General features: G+C 46.5%; 1 pseudogene; it reads left to right on the forward strand.

The window, feature by feature from the left end:
- The first annotated feature begins 344 nt into the window (after nucleotides 1-344).
- Nucleotides 345-443, forward strand: LOC114705489 (annotated as a pseudogene).
- The last annotated feature ends 18,942 nt before the right edge of the window (nucleotides 444-19,385 follow it).

Here is a 19,385-nt window from a genome sequence, read left to right on the forward strand (position 1 = left end):
AAAGCAGGAAGAGACAGGAGGGCCAGAACTTCAATGATGCCTTTGATTACATATAATGAGTTCTGGCCAATGTGAGATTCATGAGATCTATCTCAAAAACAAACACGTGAGTGTGGCCCCAGCATTGGAGGTGCTAACCCTACCTGGTAGAGGAGAAACATAACTAGCCTCCAAAGACTTCTTCAAGATTTCATTTGAGCATGGGCTCAGAAGACAGGCTAGAGCCTGGGAACAGGAAACATCATGAGCTGAAAGAGGGGATGGTCCTCTGAGTCTAAAGTTACATTGGTGTACACATGGCACCAAAAGATCTGAAGATGCCTTAGCTTTCATTAAGTGTAAGGGCAATGTTCAGCAGTACATGCACCAAAATTGGAACATGGAGATGAGCATGACCCCTGTGCAAGAATGACAAGCGAATTTGTGAGGCATTTGGTATTTTTATTACTTTGTATGCTAGGTAAAAATTAACTTTTCAAAGTGTAAGGACAGACATCTGTGGAAATGCCTAAGTAAAAGTGGAGATCCCAATCAATTCCTTGGGAAATAGTTGAATATGAATGTGGAGGATGGGAAACATGTGGCTCTGTAATTGTCTTTGGCAAGGACCTCTGTCATTAAGGGCATTGCTGAGGTGGTCATGGATAAAGAACAAAGGAAACAGTAGGCCTGGGAGCTTTGAAAAAGCAACAGGAATCTACACAATGAACAATTATGTGATCACTAAGATAATGTTTACAAATATTAAGGAAATTACCACTGCAATTTTAGGTTAAAAAGCAAGCTATAAAATTATGTATTAAGTTTAATCACAAACTATCTATCTGAGGAAAATATGCATTTTTTACAAAATGACTGGGGGGCCAGGGATGTAGCTCAGTTAGTAAAGTGTTTGCCCAGCATGCACAAAGCCCTGGGTTCAATCCCCAGCACTATATTAAAAAAAAGTGATGGTGCATAACTGTAATTCTAGTAGTGAGAAGGCAGAGGCAGGAGGATCAGAAGTTAAAGGTCATCCTTAGCTACATAGTAAGTTCCAGACCACACTGTCCTATATGAGACTGCCTCCCCCACCTCTCTAAAAAGAAGACAGGAAGTAGTGGTGCACACCAACAATCTCAGCACTGGGGAGTCTGACACAAGAGGGTGGAGAGTTTGGGGGGTAGCCTGAGCTACACAGTAAGACTAAAATAAATAAATAAATAAAATGAAACAAAGCAAAAACTGGAAGAAAATGCACTAAAATGTTGATAGCAGTTGATTGCCTTTGAATAGTGGCCACATAATAACATACCTGCAAAAAAGGAAGAGAACTGGGTTCTGTGTTTGGCTTTTTTGGCACAAATTCTCAACATATCTGTGCATAAGGACTCTAAACGTATCACTATTATTCCTACTTTACAATGAGAAAACTGAGGCTCCCTAACTAAAATCCACATAGCCAGCTGAGTGTGATGACTCACACCTCTACTTTCAGCCTTTGGGAGGCTGAGGCAGGGGTAGTGCCGTAAATTCAAGGCCAGCCTAGACTGTACAATGAGTTTCAGGTCAGCATGGGCTAAAGTAAGACCTCATCTCAAAAATATAAACACACATACAAAATCTACATAATTCACAAGTGGCCAAAACAAAATTATTGATTATATTTTGGCTGAGGCTATAGCCTAGTTGGTAGAGTGTTTGCCTGGTTTGCACAAAGCTCTGGGTTCCATCCTCAGCACTGCATAAAACAGATATGACATTGCATGCCTGTAATTCCAGAACTTGGGAGGAAGAACTAGGAGGATCAGAAATTCAAGGTAATTCTCAGCTACATATGAGTTTGAGGCCATCCTGAGCTACACAGTGATTCTCTGCTTCAATCAACAGTAACAATGAACAAATGGAAACATTCTCTCCTGCTCTATAGAATTTGCAATCTCTTCCTTTAAAAAGATAATTTTTGAGAAAGGGTCTCACTGTGTGGTCCTGCTGGCCTATAACTTGCTTATGTAGACCAGGCTGCCTTTGACTTATAGACATCTGCCTGCCCCTGCCTCCTGAGATTTAAAGGCCTGTGCTGCCATATACCAGGTTTCAATATCTGTCTTTCTTTCTTTTCCTTTTTCTCTTTCTCTCTGTTTCTATTTCTTTGGGGTGGGGTTTTTCCCAAGATGGGGTTTCTCTGTGCAACAACCCTGGCTGTCCTGGAACTTGCTCTGTAGACCAGGCTGGCCTCAGACTCAGAGTTCCTCTTGCCCCTGCTCCTCCCCCACCCCAAATGCTGGGATTAAAGGCGTGTGCCACCACTGTCGGCCTCAATGTCTTTCTTAGTGGAGCAGAAGGTCCTGGTGGGAAAGGACACTGTGCCTAGTCCTGAGTACAAAGGGATGCTCAACGCTGAACAGACATTTGAAGAGTATAAAAAAAAAAAACGGATAGGACAATTGAGTAACAACCACAAAATGTTTGATTGTGGTGAGGGGATTGCCTTTCCACTAGAATATGGGAAAGGATGTCATTTGGTCTGCAGCCTATTTTGTAATTTGGTCCCATTGCCCTAAGAAATCCAGCCAGCCACTTCTCAAAATAACATCTCTAGCCTTGAAGATGGCATTTTATAAATCAAGACCTAAAGCTGGTAGCTGTCATGTCCTCTTCTGCAGTGAAATTCACTCATGTTTGTAAGACCCCAACTTCTAGTACAGTTGGGGGTCGGCCAGAAGAAAGGCTGTAAGGTTCGAGAACTACGGGGTTCTTGGGGACCTTAATAAAACCCCTGTGGATAAATAGAGAGTAGAACATATTTTTGCAAATTAAGCAAGACATCAGATAAAGTAATTGATATGATTAAAATGTCAAGAAGAGAGGAGTAAGATATCCAAGGAATACCTGGCCTGCTCATAAGGACCTAGAGTCTGAATTTAGAGACCCTGTCTGGTTGGTCAATCCCAGAAAGGAATGTTAAGGCCACATGTGTGATGAGAGAGGAGGGCAATGCCAGGGCAGAGACTTAAGTGCCTTTGGGCCATACTCACTGAGTGGGTGGTCACCTTCTGTCCTTGTGGGGCAGGGGGACTGGGGACAGACAGGATATTGACTTCATTTCCTCCTGGCCCGCACTTCCTCAATGGAAAAAGCAGGCCGGGCAACATTTTCATTGAATTGGTAGCACTTTGGAAAATTATAGCCAATTCCCAGTAATCAGCACCAACGAGGGGCCAGCAGTAGGGTCTGCAATTAGATAAAGAAAAATAGCCGTGTTTACAGTTCAATTTGTTTTAAAATGACAGATTTCCCTTTATAACTGTGGACCAATGAAGGTTCAACTAGAAGGGGTCTGTCTTTGCTCCAGCCCTTCTGCTCGCCTTCTCTCCACCTGTCCCTACATCCATCCTCGGTACTCCAGAACTCTTCTTAAGCCCTGCTCAAATGCTACCTCCTTCTAAAAAAACCTTCCTGTTCTGCTGTTGCCTCTCCGTTCTCCCTGTTCTCTCTGGCACTTGGTATAGCCCCATTCACAGGCAACTTTTTCTGCCTATCTGTGGCCCGTCTCTTTTCACAATGAAAGCTTCCAGAAGCCAGGCTGCAGTGTTTTGTCCATTTCTGCAAGTCCTTGCACTTAGCACTCTGCCTGGCACAGTTAAACTCCTACCCAAACCTTCGCTTGTTGTTGCTCAGTGAACCCTGGGTCTCATGTCCCAGTGGACTTGAGGGGTACTCTAAGGTCAGGGGGATTCCATATTCCAAGGGCCCGGAGGACACCCCCTACTCGCGCGCGCGCCCCCCCGCACGCGCTCGCGCGCAGATAACAGAGAATTGCCTATATTTTGCAAGCTAAAAAGGAGTGGTATTTACCGGGCCCAATTACAGCCCATTTTGTTGTTCTGGGAGTGGGAAGTGTCAAACCTAACCCAGTAGACAGTGTGATCGAGAAGAAGAAAGGGCTTCTTAGGCTGGCGAACAGACCCTGCAGTCCCCATTTGGTCACTGGGCCCCCTAAGTGTGAGACCAGAGAGTTGAGGTGAGGAGAAGGAAAAAGAGGGAGAAGGCCCGCGGCATGGAGCCCCTCCTTTCTGCTGTTACTGCTTTCACCTCTGGTCCCGGTGCCTCCATGCCGGCCTCCCTCTGGGCTCTTGGGCTCTTTGTTGGTCTGTCTGTCCGCTTTTTTTTCTCCTCCTCCTCCTTCTTCTTTCTCTCTTTCTCTCTCTCTCTCTCTCTCTCTCTCTCTCTCTCTCTCTCTCTCTCTCTCTCTCTCTCTCTCTCTCTCTCTCTCTCTCTGTTCACGTGACCGCCTGCTCGCAAAGGCTCCGATCACCTCTTCCTGAGGCAGCACCTTTCAGCTGGTAACAGGAGACAGTCAGTGTCGGAGGCAGGATGGGTTTCCTTCCTCCGCTTTTTTCCTCGGTGCGTTCTCCGGGTAGCTCTGGAGGCTTCTTGCTGCTTGATCTCCGGCCCTCCACCTCTCCAGCCTCTCCCAGCCCCCATAGTGCTCTCGCCCTCTCCATTCCCCTCCCCCGCGGGCCCTCCCTAGGCAGCCAGCCCCCTTTGGGGAGAAGGCTTTTGCGCAGGGGATAGATAAAAGGGCCTGCACCGACTCCGGAGCACCCCTTTGCAGCGACCCACCACGTGGGCCCTCCCTCCTCACAACGGGCAGCCTTCTCGTTCTCTTCCCCAGCCAGAGGACAGGAGTTCAGTCCTTCTGGCAACCTTTCTGGCCCGGTTCGCGCCAATTGCCCTGCCTTGGGTGCCGAGCCTCTGGGTGCTTCGAATACCAAAGAATGCTTAGAGCGCTGGTCCTGGGAGATGCTCCTGAATGCAGAAGCAGCTCACTTGGTTCCTCAGGCTGGAAAATATCTGGCTTAAGGGAGGAGACTCGGGCTCCAGTTTCAGAACGCTCCTAGTCCTGGGTGGGGAGGCTTGGGGAGGGTGTGTGACAGTATCTCCAGCCTCAGGAGCCTTGAGTCTGATGGGAGATACGTACTGTGTCTCCACGTTGCAGTCCTAACCGAATAAGGATGAATTCAAAAGTGAGATGACTGAATAGCGACCCATTCCTGTAATCCCAGATCACAGAGGTTGAGACAGGTAGATCGAGTTCCAGGCCAAGCTGAGCTACATAGCAAGACCCTGTGTTTAATAACAATGATACTACTACTAATAATAATAATAACAATAATAATAATAATAACTATAACTGGGATGAAAATGTCTTGTAAAATGAGAGCCGAACCTATGTATTGGTGAACTCTTGGCAAAACCATATATTGTGTTTTCCTGACAATATGCCCAGCACTTACTGAGGTAGCCTACTTCAACCTACCACTAGTGATCATCACTTGAACCCACTACCACAATTTGGAATCAAAACTGAACTCCCGTTATGTAGATGGGTAAAATTTTAATCAAGTGCATCATCAGGCAAAAGCATTTCCACAGCTGCTTCTCTGTAAATGGAAGCTCTTAGATTGGAGGCTACTGCCAGGGTGCTTACCTGGCACTACATGACAGTAGTAGGCATTTTAGATACTATGGTGGAACTATTTATCTGAGACACACAAGCAGCTGGCCACTTAATGCTATTTTAGTCAATAAAACTAAGTCCCCTCAGGGGATATTGCCTGTAGCCACAGCTACACTTACTCTACATTGGGGCATATCCCTGGCCAATCCCATATCAAATGACCCAAATGCTGTATGGGGAAGGGTGCCAGAAGGAATTCCATCTCTCCAGGATTGTGGGGAGAGAAGTGCCCTGGGCCTGATATGTACCAAATAGAATAGTACTTTTTGCAACAAAAACTAATAAAAATGGTCACCACGGCTATTTTTTGACCTCTTCCAAAGTGCCAAGTGTATAGCACCTATTATATTGAATCAAACAACAGTCTCATATGGTAGGTACTATTATTGTCCCTCTTTGGCTGACTAATAGCAAAGCTGAGTTTTGAATCCAGGTCTAGCCAATGCCCAGCTCCAGGTGTTTAACCATTATACTATCCTATCTGTTTCTTACATGGAATGATTCTAAGACTCTCCTAGAAGGAATATCATGAGTTGGGGGAATTTTCTGGAAACTGGCTATTTAAAATATGTTCAGTAAGCTGGGTGGAAGTGGTGCAAGCCTTTAATCCCAGCACTCGGGAGGCAGAGGCAGGTGGATCTCAGTGAGTTCGAGGCCAGCCTGGGCTACAGAGTGAGTTCCAGGAAAGACTCCAAAGCTATACAGAGAAACCATGCCTCAAAAATAAATAAAATAAAGTGTGTTCAGTGGAGGAGGGCACAGGGGACAAAGTAATCTTGCTGGCTCTTTAAATGTCATAAATCTTCTAATGAAAGTCCAGACTCCTAGATTCCTAACCTAGACATTCTACCTGCCCAGGCCCAGAGAAGTCATCCCACGTCTGGTTTCTGTCTTCTGGGTAGTAGTGAGGTTTGTAGGATGCCAGGCCCCGGGTGAGCTTCTGGGAGGCAGTGTTGTGAGGATAGGCTTGATAATAGACCCCCACTGCCCTACCCCCAGTCTTCCCCAAAGGGAGGACAAATAGGTCCATTGATTGGAAACTTTCCCAAAGGGCATTAGAGTAATGACTCTAGACTGTGTGATGCCCACACCCCCTTTGACCTCCTGACTGACCCCTGCCCTGGGAAGTTCCAAAGGCCACAAATCTCAGTTGCTTGTGGGCCATGTGGTTTGTAGCTGCTTGTAGTTTTGGAGGGGTCCGGGAAACGAGGATGGGGGACACTGCTTCTCACTGTGCTGGGTTTTCAAGAGAACTAGCGAAGGGAAGGCAGGGCCCCTTCCAAATCCTGCCAAGACACACTGCAACTACTAATATGGGCTCCATCATTTATTTTTGAAAGCAGCAGGGCTCTGTGCTTATTTGCATAACTGTTTTCACTGCCTGCCATATATTGGGTTGGGAGAAGGGTACCAAGACCCAGAACAACATGCATAACAGATTTGTAACTAGGCAGCTTCCTCCTGCCTCTGAATGTGTACTCTAACCAAGCAAACATGGCCACTCACCCTCTGTGCTTACTTTCAAAAGTCCCCCAAGGTGCAAAGCCCACCATCCAGGCTATGTGGCAGTTCTTACCTTGAAAAGAGTCCTTCCAAGCCAGGTGTGTAGGTGGATAGGTAGATAAGGCAGCAATTTGACCAAGAAAAGCTTGGAGGTCTAAACTCCTAATTTCTAGCATTAGAAAAAGAAACATACATTGAGTGCTTTCTATATGCCAGCACTATTGTGGTCACTAAGCTGAGATGTCAAGACCATCTCCATCATTTGAATACTCATGACCTAACACAGGTGACAGAAACAATAAAATATGCCACCAAAACTAAAGTAACAGAGGATTAATAAAGTAACACTCAGCCATTTGAAGTGGGGATCTAGAGAGACTGGGTGGGGAATATGGCTGCTTAATCTGATCCTAAGCATCAACCCCATTCCTATTTTTAAACCACGTTTTAATATCTATAACTATCTTCCTGTGTGAGCTCAGCAAGAGATTAAACCCTTTGGGTGGCCTCAGTTTCTTAACTTTCAAAATGGGAGCAATAGACTGAGTGAGGTTGCTTCCATTTAAAATCTGGAGTTTGAGGAGCTCAAGTTCAAGGCCAATCTGGGATCCGTGGTGAATTCCAGACCAGCTGGAGTTACAAAGCAAGACTCTAAATACATACATACATACATACATACATACATACATACATAAACAAACAAATAGAAAAATAAAACAGGCGGGCAGTAATATGTGAAGCAGCCCCCTGTATCTTATTTTGCCTGGCCCCATATTCAACATCTATCCCTGAAGTGAGTTGAGGGAAAGCATACCACCAATTTCCTTAAGATTCCAAGTAAACATTTTGCAGAGCTAAAGAGTAAGGAAAATTGAGATTGAGAGGGTGACAGGAGTTACAAGGGAGGTTCGGTTGTGCGCAGGGTGTGTGTGTGTGTGTGTGTGTGTGTGTGTGTGTGTGTGTGTGGTCCCAAAGGAAGACAAGAGGTAGAGTTCCGAGTTAAACTTCTCTTCTGATACATTGTTATGTATCAAATCATCCTCCCCAAACCTTTTCTCTTTCCCAATGGTGAGGCAACAAACCTCGGCAATCTATCTTGAAGACCAGGGAGCCGGGAACGGAGCTGCCCTTTTCGACCTCTTCCCCTCATTGATTGGCATCGCCTTCATTTCTCTAAGGAGTCCAGTGGAGCATTTGCCTGCATTTTTTCTGTTATTAAATTCCAAACCCACTTTGGGGGAGAAGACTGCCAGCTGCATTAAGTTTTGTCCCCGCTGAGCAAGGATAGACTTCCTTTTACTGGCCCTAAACTACTCCCTTTGGAGCTTTAGCGGGGCTAGAGAGCTCCGGTCCTGGACAGGGCCAAGCAGGCTGCCCTGCCCCTTCAGGATTTCCTGCACTTGGCAAGGCGAGGTCGGCTCGAACTTCGGCCTGCGAAGAAAGCAACTCCGCTTCCCTTTAAAAAGCAGAAACTCCTAGCCCACGCCCACGCCCACGCCCCTCGGGCTCCCCCCACCCCGCTCAGGCTCCTCCCACAGCCCTCGGTGTTGGGGGCCTCCCAGCCACCTGCCCGATGCCCATCCCACGAGCTAAGCGTGACCGCGGGAGAAGGAAGCGGAGCTCGCGCCCACACCGGCCCGGTGCCGGCTGCTGCGAGCAGCTCGCCTACTCCGGCCGTCTGCGCTTACCCAGCATGCACTTCCAGGCCCTGAGCTATCTCGGAGCCGCAGCCCTTAGGGTCAGAGCGGCCTGAAGAAACAGGAAGTTTGGGACGGTCTTCGTCTTGGGGCCCACGGCAGGCCCTTCTCTCAGTGCTGCCTGTCTCCCCCACCCCACCCCCAACCCGCCCTCTCCCTTTGGCGCACTTCCCTGGGGTCCATTTCGGGGGCTGGCCTGAACTCCAAAAATCCAGATGTGTTAGGGGGTCATTCAAGGCACAATCCCAGGGTTCTCTTCGTGGTAGCATCCTTAGGCTTTACAGATCGAGGGATGTACAGGATGGGGGAGAGAATGCTCTGGTCCTGATAAAGTAGTAGTCCCGAGGGTGGGGAAGGGCAGAGGCGTTTTGGGTGAGGGTAGGGACTGAAGATTCATTTTCCACGGGTCATCTCTTGGGTGAATAGGGCAATGGTTAGAACTTGCTGCAGAATCCAGAGACTGTCCCTCCAGCCCTCCTTCGAGTAATAGTTAGCTTCCCTCTAACCTGTCCTCCATACTAACTAGAGCCTCCCTAGCCTATCGGGGACCATCTCACAATTCAGCACTGCCATTCACTAGGCGTGCCTGGCAAGTTAGAGGGGATCCCTGAAGCAGCCCTATTCTTAGTGCAGAGAACACAAAAGACGTGCTCATTGAAGATGATCTCCATCTACACACTATTTGGACAGGCAGGAAGGACTGGATTCTCAGTCCCTGGGCCTCCCTCTCAGTCCCCACCCCTACCTCCATATTAGCTAAACTGGTGACACAAACAACCTCAATTGTCACCACTATCCCCGACCTGAGCTTCTCTCTGACTTAGAGCTGAGAGGGGTATGAGTGGCAGTTGGTCCCAGTGAGCTGTTTTGATACCAGCATGCCATTTGGCCAATCCCTTTCTGGTTGTGCAGAGAAGCCATTTGTGCAGACACAGTGGTTCTCTTCCCATAGCCTCATTCTTCCAGCCGGGACTTCTTCCTTGCTCATTAGAAGTTTCCAGGTTCTCATGGGTGATTTCCACTCTGAAACTTCGTAGCTTTGTTGAGAGGAGGTGGCTAGGGTGTGACAAAGGCACAAGTCTTAATGGTTTGAAAGTAGGAGTGTGAAGGGAATAACTCAGGAGTTGTAGAATGGTTATAAAGTGAAACTGTCACAGGCATAGTTTTGGCCCCAGATACCCCTGGGTAGAATTAATTGGTCCTTTCTCTGTGTTCCAATAATGAAGTCTTTATACCTCTATTATCACACTGTATTGTAATTATTTGTTTATGTGTTTGTCTGTCCCATAGAAGGTGAGCTCCTGGAGGGCAGAAACCATACCTTATTTATCTATATCTCTGCAGTTCCCTGCTAGTGAGTACCTAGATTGCAAAGGGCTGTTGAATAAATGAAGTAGAAATGGACGGGATTCTATTAGATGGAAGACTCTTGTTTATCTCTCCTATTCTTTGATGCAACTTAAACATGCATCCATGGATACACTCACTGATATAAACGCACACACAGCTGACACACAAGAACCAATACACCACACTGTATGGTGTCAGTATAAGAGCACTCCTTGTAAAGTAAGCAGATGCTACCTCACATCAAGTAACTGGCCTTTTAAAAGTCCAGTCTTCAAACCTAACCATCTGACAAGTCAACAGCCAGCAGTCACAACTGCTTTGGCTGATATTTTTCTGTTGGCCTGACTTTTAAAGTAGCTACAACTCAAAGTGTCAAAACACTGAACATCAGAGCCAGAAGGACTTTCTGAGAAGCTCTAGGAAAATCTCTTTTGCAGATGAGAAGTTTCTCAATCCAAAGTCAGGCTGGAACTGAAATATCAGTCCTATGTTCTCCATACCCAGAGTATACACATGTATGACACACGTTTGTATGTAGACACTGCCCAGAATCTGCATTCCGGGCTGCTGACATTCATAACTGTAGATATATCTGAAACCTGTGCCATCATCACACAGGATCTACCAAGTAAGAATGGTCTCGTCTCATCTGAGTGTAGGAGGAGGACCGGCTCTTGCAGATCAAAGAAGGGAGGGCAGGGGTCATCTGGGCCAGGCAGCCCTTGCCAGAGTGCAAAGGGGATAAAGAAGCCTACAGGTCAGGTTTGCAGCTGTCACTGAGTGTGCTTGGTTTGCCCAGCTCCCCTCTGTGCCCCCACCCCACCCCCTCTGCCCCTGTCTGCAGAGGGTGAAAGAGAAAACATTCTCTGCTCATTCCAGCGAGCATGCACATGCTGCCTGTGAGGTATGTGAGTGAGGAGCGAACTTCCAGCTGCTGTCTTACACTTGGAGGCCCTGACAGGCCAACCCCTCCCCCCAAATAAAACTCTTTACCCACCACTACTGGCCTTTCTTCGCATGGTGACAGGCAAGAAGACAGCACGACATTACTTCCCTCCAACTCCTCAGGAATTTTTTTCTTTCAGAACCAATTCCAGCTGGGAAGTCTACACAGGCTTAACCCTTACCTGTGTGTGAGAGCCTCTTGCAGCCTGCTCCATGCGATGGTCTGTACCCTCATCACTGGGGCCTGTTCATATTTCCCCATTGGAGTCCTCTCATCTCTAGCCCATAAAATGCCATTATCTGTTCCTTGCTTTTGCATAGTGCTTTACAGCTGTCTTTCGAGACAGAGTTTCTCTGTGTAGTTTTGGTGCCTGTCCTGGATCTCGCTCTGTAGACCAGGCTGGCCTCAGACTCACAGAGATCTGCCTGCCTCTGCCTCCCTGAGTGCTGGGATTAAAGGCGTGCGCCGCCGCCGCCGCCGCCGCCGCCGCCGCCGCCACCTCCTGGGAAATTTACAGCTTTCAAAGCACTTTCCTATACATGTCTTACTTCACGTTTGTCACAATCTCTAAGGCAAGTGTTAGTAGCTTCATTTCAGTTAGAAAGATAAGCAAGCTGCCCAAGGTCACATAACTAACATGTGAGGGTGGGACAGAAGTATGCCTTCATCTTTGCTACAAAGTACATAATATCTCAACCACTCAGCCATTCAGCTGTCTGGCTCCTTAAGAGGAGTTGAAGGGAGTGTCATCCTTTATTCTTTGACAATTTCAGGATGTCTTAAGGAGAACATCCTTTGTACTCATATGGCATTGGAAGGCCTGAGTAGTCAGAGAGCATACAAACGGATAGTGGATGCTGGAAGTTCCAGGTAAGGAGGAGGTGTGTTTGCATACTGATGTTGTGCACCACCAGGGTCTTCAGTAACACTCATCTTTTGCCTCTCTTCTGCACTCTAAATTGCTCAGGACAATGGTCCTGGTCTAGATCAACTCTTCATGTAGACCCTGGCTCTCCAGTCGGCCAGTTAGCATGATTAGAGCTGAAGACTAAAGTTAATATTGGTACTCGTTATATACAGATCAAAGACACTATGATCTAGATCTTTCCTTGCAGGGACAAGTTATGCCAATAGAATGCCTCCTGCCCCTTTAGTTCTGGCAGGCTCAAACAGAGGGCACCCTCTCCAGTCCTTTTAGGAATCTTAGCTGATTTCCCTTAAAGGCGGGCTGCTAGGCAGGGCTTTCCGCCCCTGCCAAACTCCCTCACTGTACCTGGGCCCCGCCCTGACTGTCCTCAGGGGCGGAGCCAGCCCTAGGGCAAGCTAGGGCAGGAAGTGGTTGCAGTTACACACTCCTGCCCCTACCGGGAGCGACACTGCTAACTGGACTAGCCCCAGTCGTCCAGGACAGGGCTGGAAGAGAGTTTGGCGAGGGGGGCGGGGGGAGAATGGGCGGGGTGGCTCCTAGGCTAGAATTAATCTTCTTTCTCGAGGGAAGAGTGTTTCCAAGGCTGAACAGGCTTGAAGCCTTAACTGACTGATCATCATATCCACGGATATAGGAAGGGGGTTGTGAGTCTCGATCCCTCCTGCCCTCCTTGCATGGCAGGCACTCCTCACTATTGTCGCTTTTTAACCTGGCTTCTACCTAAAAGCAAAATTCTCCAGCTGCTTGGACTCCCTGCTCCAAACTGCCAAGAGCTCTGATTCTTCCTAGCCGGAGAGGACAGGCTTTGATCTTCTGCTACTGCAAACCACAGCCCAGTGGTTTTATATCTGCCTATCACTCCCGCATTCCCATTTCTTAGACGCTTTCATCTGGGGCCAGGGCGGAGCCAGGTGAAGAGTTGAACTGGTGTGCTCACAGCCATGGGCTGAAAACAAAATGTAGAGAAGGATGGTTGGTGGGGTTTGAGGAGCTTTGCCTGAGACAGCTTGGGAAAACTCTGGGTTTGGGTATTCAATGAAAACATCTTTAGCTCTGAAAACGGGCTACATTAGAGGCATGGAGATAAAGCACTGCTCAGGGAAGGAACTAGACAATGAGGCAGACACTTGCTGTAATCCTGGAAGCAACTCCAGGATCAGGAGCTCACTGGCATCCTCAGCTTCCTACCAAGTTTGAAAGCTGCCTGGATTATATGAGACCCTGTTTCAGTAACAGAAGAAACTGGACGGTGACCAAGATAATGGAGTCTGTGAGGGGATGGGAGTGGTTGAAGTAGCTTTTAAACAAGACCTGAAAGTTGAGCACGGTGTGTGAATTTGGGATCACTTTGGAGGCTAAGGCAGTGAGATAACAGTGAGTTCGAAACCAGCCTGATCTACATAGAGACATAGAATCAGCAAAGTACATGAGACAGGAGCATGAGGATTTAAGTTCAGATCCTCAGTACCCAGCCAGGTTCCTTTGTCTATAATCTGTAATCCCAGTGCTGAGGAGGTGGAGACAGATTTCCATGGTGCTGGGCATAATGCACACACACCTTTAATCCCAACACTCCCAAGGCAGAGGCTAGTGGATCTCTGTGAGTTCAAGGCCAGCCTGGTCTACTACTAAGTGAGTTCCAGGACAGCCAGAGCTACATAGTGAGACCCTGTCTTGAAAAAAACAACAAAAAATGTGGTAGAGAATTAACTAAGGAAGAGAGAGGAAGACACTCCATGTGAACCTCTGGCCTCTAGGCACATGCACACATATATTTACACACAAAACAAACAAAAACCCCCAAAGTCCAGAAACCTAGTGAATAGGATGGAGACTTCTCTGCTTTTCAGTAGCATCCCCTTCTGCAAGCTTGAGTTCCCTTGGCACAGCTGTATACTACAAGCATTGTGGCACACACCTTTAATTCCAGCACTTGGGGGTGGGCAGTGGCAAGCAGATCTGAGTTTGAGACCTCCCTAGTCTACAAAGTCAGTTTGAAATCAAACAGGGTTACATAGCAACTGTCTCAACAGCAAAAACAAAATGCCTACATTAGCCGTACCTCTGCAGCTTCTGAACCCCATTCCACATTCTCTTTAAAGCTTCAGGACGTTCTCTTTTCCTTGCCCTATTGAAACCGCCCTTTCTCCCCAGCCAGGCTTGCCTAATTTCCTGAGGTAAGCTAGGGCTTACTTTGGGGCTGCCTGAGGAAGAGGGCCTCCTCATCCAGGCTGGAACCAAAGCAAAGGCTTTGCATTCCACTTCAGGGGGCTAGCTGGCCAGCAGCCCTTTCCCTGGAGTTCCAACGCCCCCCTCCCCATCTGACTAGGAAGCTGAGTCACAGGCAATTGCAGGTTCCACAGACAGCACAGCAAAAGAGAGAGGAGAAAAATAAAAGGTGAAAAGAAGAAAAACCCAACATGATGTCTTTTAGCAGAGGCCAGAAGGGCCTCTTGGTTCCACCTTAGTCTTGCTTCACTCTCAGCTGGAGATAGTGATCAGAAGGCTATCTTTGAATATGAAGGATGATGGCAGGACACGGGATCAAATAAGGGAATCGGGATGGAAGTGTTTTGTAAACTATTAAGTTCTACAGAAATGTGAAGGATTACTGTTATTGTTACTATGCATTATAAACTTTAGTTTTTCTCCCATGGATCTGGTTTATTCAGTACTGCCCTTAATATGTGAGCATTGAAAGAGCCAGTTTGAGCCCTGAGGCTTTGGGGTATAGTGTGTGTGTGTGTGTGTGTGTGTGTGAGTGAGAGAGAGAGAGAGAGAGGAGAGAGGAGAGAGAGAGAGAGAGAGAGAGAGAGAGAGGAGAGAAGGAGAGACAGAGGAGGGAGGGAGAGGGAAGGAGGGGAAGGGAGGGGAGGGGAGGAGAGGAGAGGAGAGGGAGAGAAGGAAGGAGAGAGATTTGCATAGACTCCCTTCACTCAATATTTGAACCCTGGTAAAGTGTGGTTGTGTGAATAAGAGGGAGGAACTTGAAGGGAAGAAGACATCACAGATCACACAGCAAGGTAGATCTAAGAGATAGTCTTGTTCAACACTCAGCTTTGAACAAGCTGAGGCAATGAACTCAAGCACTCAGTGGCCACTGATTGAATGACTGATGGAAGAAAATCAGGGGAGGGCATTCCAATCCTCTGGCCTCTTCTGTGGCTGCCACAAGTAATCATTTTGTACAAATGAGTCTCAGCTCTTTTCAGCTGAAGGAGTGGTGTCCTACCAGCCCAGTCCCTCAAGAATTGGTTTTGTCGGGCTGGAGAGATGGCTCAGAGGTTAAGAGCACCGACTGCTCTTCCAGAGGTCCTGAGTTCAATTCCCAGTACCCACATGGTGGCTTACAACCATCTGTAATGAGATCTGGCACCCTCTTCTGTATACATATAAATAAATAAATCTTGGGGAAAAAAAGATTGGTTTGTCCCTGGAAGTCTGAAACATCCTCTGATGTCTTTGCCATGTCAAGAGGCCTGGTGTTCAGAGGCCACTCACATTTCACACACCATGACTTGTAGATTCTTTAGAAGGTCCCCTAGAATTTTCAGAACCATTCCAAACATTAATCAACAAACAGGGTTGTCGGTAGAGAAGCCCTTTGTCACCCCTAGAGCTCCACACAAATAGAAGAGAATATTTTTTTTTTGCACATGATAGGTTATTTGGATTTTGACTGAAGTTTACTGTATTATAAAATGTGTTTGTGTCTTCTCTATGTGTAAGTTTATTGTCTTAGCCTATAGATAGACATCTCTCTGGTCAAGTGGCACATACAAGGAAACATTTAGACCTCATAAATCCAATATTGGAGAGTAAACTCGAGTTTCCTGCCCATCTTTTTGTTTTGTTTTGGAGATAGGGTTTCATTGTGTGGTCCTGGCTGTCATGGAACTCGCTCTGTAGACCTGGCTGGCCTCGAACTCACAGAGATCTGCCTGCTTCTGCCTCCCAAGTGCTGGCATTAAAGGAGTGAGCCACCACCATCCTGCCTGTTTATCTTTTCAAATATGCTTTTATATAAGTGCTCCTCACAGCACTAGACCACTCCTAAGTCCCTCTGAGTTGAGTTCAGTAGAAAATACAGTAAGCTCAGAGGAATCTGCATTTCAGGCTTGCAGCCTCTAATGACTTTGATTGAGAAAATTTTACACACAGACAAACATAATTCATGTAGGTCCCGACATGTCTTTCCACTCTCCATTTCCACAACATCCCCACAAACATCTGCAAACCACAAAGGTCTCTTTCAGTATTCAATCAACAAACATGTGTCTAGCTCTTTCCTATCTGTGCCAAACTTCTCTTAAGCCCCAGGGCTATCATAGTGAAGAAGTCTTCACTGCTCACCATTTACCTTTCACCTCTTAAGCAATCTTTTGTAGACTATTTCCCCCCTCAAGGCCTTCCTTGATGTCCATTTGATTCTACTGAACTAAGTCAGGGTTTGAATCCAGTCTGTTTGTCTGGTTTCTAACTGGTTAACAATAGATATTTCTGGAGAGGATGGTGCTCAGAACATCATTCCTATGTATCACTAACCTCCAGAGAAGATGTAAGCCAGAATTTTTCCCCCTTGGGTCCACACCCTTGAGAAGTCAGGAGAAAAAAAAAAAACATGTGATTGGTGTTGTGTTGGAATAGCATTCTCACCTAGGGCTCTGTCAGAGAGAACACCAGGTCTAAAAGGCCTCTGCAAGACATCCAGATTAGGAAGCAGCCTTTCAAGGGACAGTTAGGAGCTGTTATTGGTGTCAAGTTATTAGTGAAGTTCTAGTTAACTATAACATTTTGGCACTTAGCAGATTTGGTGGCAAACTATTTTTATGAATTTTAAATTATGTGTAGGTGTGTCTCTGCATGTGGGTATATGCTCATGAGTGCAGGTGTCTGTGAAGGCCAGAAACATTGGATCTCCTGGAACTGGAGGTACAGAAGACTGTGAGCCACGATGTGGGTTCTGGGAACTGAACTCAGGTCCTCTGGAAGAGCAGCCAGTGCTCTTAACCACTCAGCCATTTCTCCAGCTCCTCTGGCAAATCATAGTTACTCACTGAGCCATTTCATAGCCCAGATTTAAATTGTTTCTTTTTTCTAAATGCATTTGTTTTTATTTTTGTTGTATGTGTGTCTGGATGTATGTAAGGGTTCTATGTGCCTGCAGGAATCCTCAGGGGTCAGAAGAGGGCTTCTGATCCCCTGGAACTTGAGTTACAGCCATATTTGTGCTGGGAAACAAACAGGTCCTCTGTAAAAATAGCAAGTGCTCTTAACTGCTGAGACATCTCTCCAGTGCCAGGTTTTTAAAAATTCTAAATAACTGATTTTGGAATTAAAAAATTATTTATCTATTGTATGTGTACTGGTGTTTTGCATGCGTGTATGTCTGTGTGAGAGTGTTGGATCCCCTGGAGCTACGACAGTTGTGAGGTGCCACATGGGTACTGAGAATTAAACCTGGGTCCTTTGGAAGAGCAGCCAGTGCTCTTAACTGCTGGGCCATCTCTCTGGCCCAGAGGAATTTTCTTATTTACTGAAAGGTAGTCTCCAATTCCTTTCTTTCTGTTTTTTTATTTGTTTGTTTGTTTTGTTTTTGAGACAGGGTTTCTCTGTGTAGGCCTGGCTGTTCTGGAACTCCCTTTCTAGACCAGAATGGCTTCAAACTCAGAGATACACCTGTCTCTGCCTTCCCAGTGCTGGGATTAAAGTCGTGTGCCACCACCACCATCAGACAATAGCCTCCAATTCTTTATTTTGTTTAGCTGCTTGAATGTCTTTGAAACATTCCTGAACCCATATTCAGATTGTTAGCACAGCCTACAGAGCAAGTTTAGAGTGTTTCTTTGATGACTGGGTGTCTTTCAGAGATTTGAAGCCTATGGGTCTCAGACTGAGTATTCTCAATCCATAAATGCTTGTATGTATGAATATCTGATAATTATGTCTCAAGTTTCATAAAACATGCTAAAATTATACACAAACTTGCTGGAGTTAAGTGACTTCAGTATACAAGCTTAGTTCTGAAGAAGTTTTATTTGAATTTTTGTATTTTATAACTGTTTTCTGGGAGAGTTTGGGTATTTATTTATTTATCTATTCATCTATTTATTTATTTGTTTGTTTTGGTTTTTCAAGATAGGGTTTCTCTGTAGTCTTGGCTGTCCTGGAACTCACTCTGTAGATCAGGCTGGCTTCACTCACAGAGATCCATTTGTCTCTGCTTCCTGAGTGCTGGGAATAGAGGTATGTGCCACTGCCCAACTCAGAATGTAATTCTGTTGGTAGGGTTCTGGACCAGCATAAATGGAGCCCTGGGTTCTATTCCCAGCACTGCACAAAACTTCACGTGGTGGTGCATGTCTGTATTTCCAGAATATGGAAGTGGAGGCAGGAGGATCAGAAGTTCAAAGTCATCCTTGGCTTTGCAACAATGTTGAAGAAGGCTGGATTACATGAGAACCCTCCCCCTCTCAAAGAGAGAGAGACAGAGACAAACAGAGAGAGGAGAAGAGAGATAGGGAGGGAGGGAGAGGAGAGAGAGAGAGAAGAGGGAGGGAAGGAGGGAGGGAGAGAAGGAGAGAGAGAGAGAAGAGAGAGATAGGGGAGAGAGGGGGGCAGGCAGGAGATGGTTCACCATTCTTGGCTAGCCACCAGGACCCATAGTCTGCAAAAAGATAGCTGACTCCTGCAGGTTGACCTCTGACTGCTACATGTATTTAATGGCACGTGCACCCATACAGATGTACACACATGCACACACAGAAATAAATAAAAGTAACCTTAAAATGAAAAAAGAAGCTGGGCTGTGGTGGTGCCCGCCTTTAATCCCAGCACTCAGGAGGCAGAAGCAGGTGGATCGCCATGAGTTTGAGGCCAGCCTGGTCTAGAGAATGAGTTCCAGGACAGCCAGGGTTGTTACACAGAGAAACCCTGTCTCAGAAAAAAAAAAAAAAAAGAAAAACCCAAAACAAAAAAAGGAAGGAAGGAAGGAAGGAAGGAAGGAAGGAAGGAAGGAAGGAAGGAAGGAAGGAAGGAAGGAAGGAAAACTCACTAGGTGGAGCACTCAGGAGAGTTCCTGTCTCTAAAACAAGCTGGGTGTGATGGTACACATCTATAATTCCAGTACCCAAAAGGCAAAGGCAAAAGAATCATTGCAAATTCAAGGTCAGTGAGTTCTAGGATGTCTAGGACTACATGATGAGACATTGCCTCAAAAACAAACAGCTGGCTGTGATGTTTCATGCCTGAGGTAGAGGCAGTAGGATCAGAAGTTCAAGCCCAGTCTGGGCTATAAGAAGTCTGTCTCAAAAAGACCCCACAACTGGACACATTTACATGTCTACCCAAATACACAAACATGCATGCACAAGCATGAACATACACACACACACACACACACACACACACACACACACACACACAAATCAAACAAACAAACAAACAAAGTAAAAAACA

This window comes from Peromyscus leucopus, chromosome X (assembly GCF_004664715.2).
Source record: "Peromyscus leucopus breed LL Stock chromosome X, UCI_PerLeu_2.1, whole genome shotgun sequence".
NCBI lineage: Eukaryota > Metazoa > Chordata > Mammalia > Rodentia > Cricetidae > Peromyscus > Peromyscus leucopus.